The 10,577-nt window shown below is 34.5% G+C and overlaps 1 long non-coding RNA gene across 1 annotated transcript; it reads right to left on the reverse strand.

The window, feature by feature from the left end:
• Positions 1-3,553, reverse strand: LOC144559123 (uncharacterized). The gene is made up of 3 exons (XR_013513093.1): positions 3,254-3,553; positions 1,416-1,524; positions 1-263 (listed from the first exon to the last, which is right to left on the reverse strand). It is a non-coding gene; the product is annotated as an uncharacterized LOC144559123 (long non-coding RNA).
• Positions 3,554-10,577: the final 7,024 nt, after the last annotated feature.

The following is a 10,577-nucleotide window of genomic DNA, read 5'->3' on the forward strand; positions in this document are numbered from 1 at the left end:
GAAGCAAAAATAATATAAATATCAAGCATCAGTCACATAGCAAATAAATAAACATACACATACATAACATATAATTCGATCCATCTCGGATCCAAATAACACCATCTATAGAAGGGGATACATGATCTATCGAGCTCGTATATATAACACAGGAAATACGAGACTCGTAAACCTGATCAAAAGTCTAACTCTAGCTAATCAAACGGTGGGGCCATCGGGGACAACTCTTGACAACTCCTGCTGCGGATCGCCAGATGCTGTACCTAAAACCCACGAAACAACTTGTGGGTGAGCGACGAATCGCCCAGTATGTGACCCAGAATTATCCCCTCAGGGATCCTCTACGGTCAAAGCACTTTTATTTATAAAATGAATGCAATTAAAAATATGCACATGTGTGAACTTATATTAATAGCTAATAGAATTTGCAATACTTTTGAATGATGCCATGATGCGATTAATCTATTATGCCAACATGCGAAATAAACCCAAAATAAAATCAAGGTGTAATATCGGATATAAATCAAGTCGGAATCCAGTACTCCTTGCACTGTGTGCCCAAATACAATAATAATAATATGGATAAAGAAATCACCCCGTGCCGTGCCAATAGGATCAAAAAGATCCAAACAATATAATCCAAGGACTGTGATCAGAGTGCAATGATACACGTTGCCTAGTGACATCGAGCATTGCTCCACAAGATAATAGCACACTAGCCGATGGTTATATCAAATCCAATGTGTCATCTCGCCTAACGATTCGTCACCCAAACATATCCAATAGGAGAAATCATACAATGCAGGTCGTAAAAAGTTAATCTCCTTCCTCATGAGCAGAAGAGAACTCTACCGTCTGGCCAGTCCAATAGGTACGCCACGCATGATTCCACAAGGCTCGAGACCGGCTGAGACCGGCTGAGTCCGGCTATGAGTCCGGCTATGAGTCCGGTCATTGGGTCCGGCTTGAGCCCGGCACAACCGTAGGCTCCCGTTGACCCCCGTTGACTCCCGTAGACTCCCGTAGCTCCCGTAGGCTCCCGTAGCTCGACCTTGGAATCCCGTTCTAGGCAAAGTAGCTCCTAATGTAGGGAGGGAACAAATCCCGAATCGTATCGTGCCACAGAACTCGCATGCGTATGCACGTAATAATAATATAGTCTTTTACGAGAAGAAGACAGCTAATAGCCTAATATTCTAATAAGATACATATATAATATTATTTAATTACTCTACTCTTAAAATACAGTAAATTCGAGTTTTTCAGGGTTCATGCAATTCTACCTACAGTGCAGAAAGGATAAACATGCTCTACAGTTTTAAGGCAACTACTTAAAAATAAAGTGCGGATGTCAGGTCAGATGGATCGACTGGTAAGAGTACGCCCACGAAAAGAATAATTCAGATATCCCACACCTGTAGGGCTGGAGTCTCTGTCGCTAATAATCAACGTGCTCCGCGTATGCTCCGAACTGCGGGTCAGTCGGATCGATCCACGGATCAGACTCGTACGGAGTCGACTGATCTGAAATCACGAAATTACACTAATTAAAATCTACGCTAAATTATTCTAACCCTCGCCCCAGTTAATATGTAAATTAAATTATCAATTATTTCGATTTTATAAAGGTTATCGATTCAGTCAGCCCGACTGAACCAGTTAGTCGGATATTAATTATTTACTTTGATTTAAATTATCCAAATTTTAATTCTAAATAATTTATAGTTTTAATAATTTAATTTGAAGATAAGTTGCTTATAAAAAAAAAAAAAAATTCTAAAGTCGAAATATTCGTAAAATTATTATTCGTGAGTTACATAAATCTTTTACATGTTCTTACCTAATTAGTATATCCTAATTACTTAGCTATTTGCTTTATTCTAACTTAACTATAATTATTCTAACCAATTGAATTGCATTTTCGAAGAATTAATTTATTATTAAAAATTCCTAATATTACTATTCTTATAAAAGTGCATAACTTATGTAATTATTACTAAACTAATAAGTATTATAATATGTCTTTAGTTATAGTAAAATTTAGATACGTAAACTTGTTTTACGAAAATTTTAGAAAAGAAATGTTTACCTACTTTACGTGTTTTGCTAATTATTTCTAAGTCGAGCAGTTCGTTATTTTATAACTAATCTAATTCTACGTATAATTAGTCGTTTCGAATCTAAGTCAGACATAATATTTTTCTGTTACTAATTAATCGTCATTTATTAATTAGCAATGAGTTTTCGTACAAGTTTGAAAATGTTTAAAAGGAATGTTTTAATTTTAAAAACCTCTTATGAAACTTTTATTTTTATTTTAATGTGTTGGGTGTTTTAGTTGGGTTTGTTTCGGGATCATACAGGTGTCCAATCGGGTTATTATAGTATCTGCTCAAATTATGTTATGAGTCATCATCGAGGCATCAGACCCTGGACGGTATAATCATTTCCCGAGCTAGTTCAAGTTTACGTAAGCATTCGATTTTAATTCGATTCCTCATAAAACTTAAACTTAAAAAGCCACGTTTTAAATCCGACAATTACGCTTTTTGGAAAAATTCCAAATACCATAATTATTAATAAAGCCAAGCCCACATTCTTTTATTTAATTTCTGCATAGGCCCATAAAGAAAGCCCAAGCTTTCCTCAATTTATTAATAACTTGATTTCGGCCCAGCAGAAACCATAGGCCCATAAGGCCCCCTTTTATTATTTGTTTTACAAGGGCCCAATTCCAATTTCATACATATTTTCAAAACAATCCCTTCTTAAATTTCAATTATCACAAGGACCTACATTATGCGTAAACAACCCCCACAATTCAGAACATCACGAAAGGGGTCCCTGTCAGATCAATATTGGTTACCAGTAATTACACTAGGTCTGTACCGACTGGTACCAGTACCAGAACTCAAGCAAAATAGCACAACCAGGCTGCACGGAACAGAGGTCAAACAGCACCAGATAGGGAAAACAACAAGCAACCAGCATCACAGCAGATAGGAAAAAAAACAGAACTGGTACGATTCAGTACCAGTTACCAATCAATACAACAATGCAGGGGGGGTAAGTGCATCATACAACAATTCACAAGGGTAGTAGCAAAGCACAAGCCAAGCAACATAACACACTGACAAGGCAGCAGCAAGGCGTAAATTAACACAGCCCCCAGGTCAAAACTTTGCCGAGAAAATCAACAACTCGAGCAAAGGGCCAAAAATTCGATCACATAAACGAGTGTTTTAGAGTTTACCCGATTGAGCTAGCACGAGATGGATTGGGAAAAGAACAGCCGGCTCCAAGCGAATACCAGAACAGCACCGGGCCAACACCAGCACGGCACCAAGCAAGCGCCAGTCAGAACAGTCACAACAATCACCAAGCAAAGGAAATCAGAGCACACCGAGACAATGGAATCAGCGAGCACCAAGACAGTCACTACTTAGCACCGAAATTTTCACACTAGAACAACCAATTCAGAGGGAAAACAGAAATTTATAGAGGGAGATGCAAGTTTTTCTCAACACATGAGACAAGGCACAGGGGCATCACTATCAATGGCAAAAAAAACAAAGGGAAAAACCAGAGAGAGAGCTGAGAGGGGAATTTATAGCAACTCACACCATTTCGTACACGAGGGGACGGGTCAGTCTTGCAGGGACAACCATCTGACAGCCGTGCTGCCGAGGTCATCGCCCACGAGGGTGAAACGATGGGAGCAGGTGGAGAATGAAGAAAATCGCGACCACTCGAACCAAAGGCGGGATTTTTCCCTCCTCTTTTTCGTCTCCATGAAACGAAATGGAAAGAGAGAGAGCAACGGGAGGGGGCCCGTAAGTCAGCGGAAGAGGAGATGGGTGGGCCTAGGGTTTTAGTGAAACAAAGAGGAAGAGGCAGGGGCGCCTCTGTCTTGCGCGAAAGGGAGAAGAAGGGGAACGGGAGGGGAGAAAAGAGAGAAAGAGAAAGGTCTGTGGGGGTGGGGTCCGTTGTCGGTGGAAGAAAGAAGAAAAGGAGAGAAACGGAGGCAGGAGTGATATGTGCATGGATCCGAAATTTTTATTCAATTTGATTAAATCTTAGTTTCAATTGGATTCAAAAACAAGGCATGGGATTAAGTCAAGATTCGTGCTAGATTTAATCCAAAGGTCCAAACGAATTCAGAATTTCAATATGAATTTATTTAATTCAACATCAAGGGTTTAGATAACTTCAAATGCAGTGCTATGAAGAGATCCAAGGGTTACAACAATCTAACAATAAAATGGGGTTTCTAATGAATATGATTGGATATAATAATTGGATTCTAATGAAAATTGGTTTGGGAAAATTTGTTATAATACTCATTTATGCATATAAAAATCTAATTTGGCTATATAATTTATTATGAACGAGATTTGTAGCTTTTAAAGTTTTGTTTGCGTGAAAACTCATATCCTTGTACATTTAATTAAATCCTGATTGATTTATCTATTTACACAATCTTGTTGTTTATTTTCAAAGTTTCATAAATTATATATATGTATATATCTCAAGGTTTCTAGTTTATATTTTAATTTGATAAATAAAATAGAATAAAATAAATTATTTGAGTAAAACTTTTAGATTAGTATAATTAATCATGTTTTAAATTTATGGGATATAACAATAATTTTACAAACGAATACTATAAAAAGAGTAATCAAAATGAATAATTAGTATTTGAATATTTCTCGATATAGAATGATAGAATAAATCACAAATAAAAATAGAAGCATATAGTTTGGTTTAGTATACTTATCGTAGAAGACCATGTAGCATTAGAAATAAGAATAGAAGTATAGAAGTCCATATAAATTGCAAAAAAAAATCATGTAGCATAGTGCTAGCTATAGCGGGTCTCATATAGCGGTAATAGCGGTCAGCTATTATAGCTATAGCGGTCGTAGCTGAGTTAGCGCAATTTTATCTCACAGCTTAGCGTTTATGGTCCGGAAAAGCTATAGCGCCGCTATTTAGAAGCCTGAAAAAAATATAAAATTTATGTGGAGACCATATTGAACGATTTCAAATCGACTATTTAAACTTTGAAAATAAAAATATAATAATGTAGTCTCACTCTTTAAAACGTTCTCATTGCTTTCTGTTTCCATGTTTTTCTATTTTCTATAGCTATTTTTCTTTCTAAGGCACTATCTGACATGAAACGTGATGTACTAGTTTCAATGTTATCAGAATCGGACCGAACGTCGATCCAGTAAAGCTTCGGATCAAGAGTTTACTGGTCAGATCGATGGATCAATCAGTTAAACCGTTGACTTTTTAAATAATTATATACATATTATGTTTCCGACTATATATATATATATATAAAAACGACCATAATTTTACATATTTTTGATGAAAATAATTATATTGTACTGTGTACTTCAATTTGTAACTTGACTTTGAAGTTTGAAGATTGTATCAAATTATTGTTTTCTGTTAGAGAGGAGACGAGTACATTTATTTACATATAAACATGAAAGGTTACATAATAACAACTATATAATATTAAAATGTGTAACTAAAAGAAGAGAAAATAGAAAAGATGGGCTCTCAGACTCATCTTTTATATCGAATAGTATTGACACCTAATTAAGGCTACCGTCTTGAATTATTACTATTTTTCTTAAGCACTGCAAAATCAGTTCTAAACTAATTTGTGCTTAGCTAGTTTCCAATGTACTTGCTCGCTGGAACATTACGCGGAGAAGCAACAGTTCAGATGGGAGATCGGAGAAGAGGAAGGAATTAAACAATTAAGGCACCAAATTAATATTATTTGTTTAAAACCAGTTTTTCTTTTTCTAAACAGTTGTCGGTTTGAAATAAAACCGATAAAAAAGGGGATTTGGGCCACTTCAGAATAGTTAATTTTCTCATGAAATTAAGTATCATAATATTCTAAACCCTTCTTCTCTTATTCTCTACTTCTCCCACACTAAATCTTCTTCTGCTCAAGAGAAACAATTCTCCACTGTCACATCCCTCCCTCTGTAGTCTGTATAGCTCTAGCTACGATTAATTGATTACGGAGGAATTAGAACTGATGGATAAGTAACTTGCATTAAAATTGAAAAAAATTCATTACATGAGTTGCAGCATAAACAACATATATAGCAATTGACTAAATATATAACTCCTCCTGGTACCTAACACCACTACCTCTACTGAAAGTACATTAAAATTAAAATAAAACAGCTAGCCTAAAATATGTCCTAATTCAACCAAGGGATTCCTTCATTTCTAGCACAAAATTATCCCTGTTTAGTTCGAAATTCATCTGGATTTGGCGTACCAGTAAAGCTCAATCTGCCTTGTTTCAAATTTTAAAACATACCTTCTTTATTTTTAATAAGTAGCGGATTTTTTCTGAACTAAATTCAGACTGTTTTTCTATTATTATTTTTTTTTTTCAACACCTGATACCAGAAAGAAAAAAACAATACTTGAGAAAAAAGTTGATTACGTCTCTGATCTCCATTCAACCCTTCACTAAATAACACATTGAATTCAATTCATGACTAGCTAGATTGCTATGAATTGAAACAGATGAAGCCACCACATATATATATATATATATATAGTAATCCCAATTTACACATCAATAACTCAAAAGATAAGTTTGCATATTCTCAAATTTAACAAAACATTAATGAATGAAATAGGTGACCAACAGTGCTACAAGCATGAGAGCATAAGCTATTCCTTGATCGATTGCACTTCCAACGACGCGGCGGCTCGGTGTAGTACTCGTCTGGCCTTGCGCTAGCCATGTGAAACCGGAAAGGAAGAAGGTAAACAAAAGCATGGCTGATTCCCTTACAGAACTCATCTTCAATCTACGACTTAAGAGAAGCTAACTTTAAAAATGGTAGGTTTGAACTTGAAGAAGGAAGGAGAGAAATGTGTTGTGTGACTTGAAGTGAGAATTTGAAAGGGGATGTGGTATTTATTGGAAGGAATGGGTATGGTGGAATTTTTTGGGGTTTTGTGTAAAATTTTATTTAGGGATGATTCATGTGTATTTTTGCATAATTGGTAGAAAGTCTAGACTCTAGAAGACCGCCTGCCTTTGAATACTTAGGAAAGAAGAATATATTGGTATGAATCAAACCTCTGAAATTTTAACAATTGGACCTGGTGGAATCCATAGTACTGTCTATTGACTCCTTTGATTACTTAACAGAATCGAGACTAAAAGTTAAAATTGTAGAGGAAATGAAAATGAGAATGGTCAGACAGAGGTTAGAAAACGCGGAGCCCACCAGCAGATTTGTATCCACTAAACTAAAGCAACGTCTAAGGTAATTATTTAATGTCTATTCTGGAAACAAAAAAAGAAAAGAAAACCACTGCTTTAGGCTTTAGCTCAGCCAGACAGATGGCGAGGGGAAGCATCTATTCTACTTCCATTTCTTTTCTCCGTGGTGTCGTTCCAAAGCTTTATTCTACTTTAGAATTTGGATTTCCTGAGGCATGCAATTCATATATAGTTACACCGCACAGTCGAGTTTGGGATCGAATGGTATGAATCATGCATGGTATCATTTAATTACATTATTTGACATAAAATCATTCACACTTAATTGGGACTGATTAATTTGCGCATCATTTTATAGTGAATAGCTCTTTCAAACAACTTTACTTCGCAAGTATTACTTTTACAGTTTTACTCAAATGAAATGGTTTTTTTTTTTTTTTTCTCTAAATAATTTGAGAAGAATTGAACTCTTTTCTATTTTGATTCCAATCAACAAAGTTGAGTTAAAAATTATCTCTATTCAATTGAAATCAATTGAAATCTTGTATTCCGATCACAACCTAAGAGCATCTACATTCCTAAAACTCTTGGAGTTTCTAATCTGATGTGGCAGTTTCTAAACCAATTTCAGGGATGCAGATGAGTTTCTTATTTAGCAACTTTGCTCCAAAGTTTCTTAATAAGAAATCGTTTATAAACTCTGACGTGGCCAAATAATTTGCTCAAATTCTTTTCTCCTTTAATTTATTTATTGATGTGGCAATTAAGAAACTCTAATTTTAGTTTCAGAAATGTGGGGGTTTTGAAACTTTCAGAGACAAAATTTTTAAAAATTAGTTAACAGTTATTTAGAAACTTCAAGAGTTTCAGGGATGCAGATGCTCACTAACGATAATTTTGAATTTATTTTTTGTCCATCACCCATCATATATTTTAAAATAGTGGTCTTCTGTGTGGGAAGTTGTGGGTTAGAAATTTAAAAAGAGAGTCTTCTGAATATTAAAATTTAGAAAGTTAAATCTCCATCTTTAAAAAAAAAAGACTGTCTAAAATATTGTGTTCATAACTATTTTTTAAACACGTGTGTCCATGTAATAAACCTAAAAATTTACAAATTTTGAACTAAAATTGTTTTAGGTCTGAATAAATATTTTGTGATATATTACTAAACATGTGTACAAAGTTTTTTTTTTTTTTTTAAACCTTCACAGAGGCTGTGTGTACAAAGTTAACACCTAATTTTTTACGATATTTAAGAAGAAGAAACAAAGTACATTATCAATATATTAATTTTGTATAATTATATTGAAAAAAATGTTTCTAAATTGAAAGAGATAAGAGAAGTTCAGGTTTAGTCAATTTTGATGATTCTCTGCACTGTCACAAGGCTGACGCTTGTGACACCTACCACAGATAGAGATAGAGGATCCAAAATAAACCTGAGATAAATACAAATTATGAACGCATAACTTTATGGTATTTTAAGAAAATAAAGGGACATTATTGCTAACTTGTGTGTAATTGAAGTGAGAAGTTGAGGTTTAGTCAGGTTTGATGATTCGCTTCACCGCCACAGAGGATCCAAAATCTCAATCAATGAATATTGAATAAGAGTTCAACTTGGAAAGTTCCAAGTCTTGACTCGTAACTTCTCCGCGTTTTTTTTTAAATAATCAATCCAATTCATCACGTGTTTCAGAAATTACAAGTGTAATGCTTTGATCATATAAATTGAATCATTTGAGAGAGTGGGAAGAGAGATCTATAGGTTTAATTAATTGTTGGACTTGGATCTTTTAAATGGGCCGATACAGTACGAGGCTTTGGGCCTTGTTAATAGGGAAATTCGGTATATCATAATTCATATGCAAACTATATGCTTGGTACCAATCATGATCAAATTTAATTGCAACGGTTGGTTATGCTACTTGCGCATGTCGCCTTCTTATATCTTGTTAATTAATTGTTCTTTTCAGTATGAGAACTTGATTTTCTCCTTTTTCTGATCCTATATATGCCTACGGTCAAGTTTTAATAACCAACTTTGCTATTACTTTATAACTTAACATTTGCTAATTTAATGCAACTGGGCTATTTTTTTTATTGCACTTCTCTGTCAGTTTTTATGTCATAATACAAACCAGTGGTTGTTAAGTTCACCTTCTACAATAAAATAGAAAAAGAAAAAACAAGCACGCACACACGCACGCATGCACGCACATTTGTTGATGTTACTTGGATGGACAAATATGGTTTATTACCAAAAAAAATACCATTAATGCCCTCTTAAAATGTTAATTTATCTGTGAGCAATCTTTTAAAATACAATTTTACATCATTATAACCTAATTAATACGCATTGAAAATACACATCAGATCAAATCCAAGATACAGATTTGAAATATATTTAATTGCCATCATATATGAAGTACCAACTGGCAACTGCTATACAAGCTAATCATAGCAGATGAAACCTTACAATAGAATCTATTTTTAGCTCTCTCTCTCTCACACACACACACACACACATTTTCACTTTAAGGATCTCAATTCACAAGGAATTATAATGAGTTCTCTGAGAGAGACTTCAAAGCCTTCTTTGGCACGACACGTCAGAGGCGCCTCGGCTGTGACATCTTTGGTTGATCAGGGGAAGGTGATTGATCAAGTAGTAGCCTACATTCTCATGATTTTGGCACTTGTTCTTACCTATCTTCTCCACTAGAGAATTTAAAAAAAAATAAAAAATCTTGTATTTTCTTTTGTCTTTTTTTTCTAGTTCTTGGTTATGACCTTATGTATGCTCTATTTCTCTGTGGCAATTTGTGATTCCAAAGTGGAAATATAATGTCTCAGATTGTTGACAGATTATTGCAGTCAATTATTTGTGATGCTTAAGCTTCTGAGTGATACAACTATATACTTACTGCTGTTTTTTATTTCTTTCTTTTAAGCAAACCGTAATCAGATATATAATAGGCTACCAGATGATGCGCCTTAGAAGCAAAATTACAAAATTTTGTAGACTGATACTGATCTAACATTGCCGAGTAGATCATTTCTGGCATGAGTTGGCATTAATTTGATGCTTATGAAAAATCCTGAGTATCTGGTATACTGCTGTGCAAATTTTACTGAAAATGGTAAATTGATCCCTAGCGTTCACTGCCTTAATTATAAGGATTATTTTATTGTTTTGAATTCATATATTAAATATGCAAATTACAAAAACAAATCGACTTAGTGTGGTGATACTGATGTTAAATTGGAACTCTCTTCAACTGCAAGAAAGAAA

The sequence above is a fragment of the Carex rostrata genome, chromosome 9 (genome assembly GCF_964058835.1).
Source record: "Carex rostrata chromosome 9, lpCarRost1.2, whole genome shotgun sequence".
NCBI lineage: Eukaryota > Viridiplantae > Streptophyta > Magnoliopsida > Poales > Cyperaceae > Carex > Carex rostrata.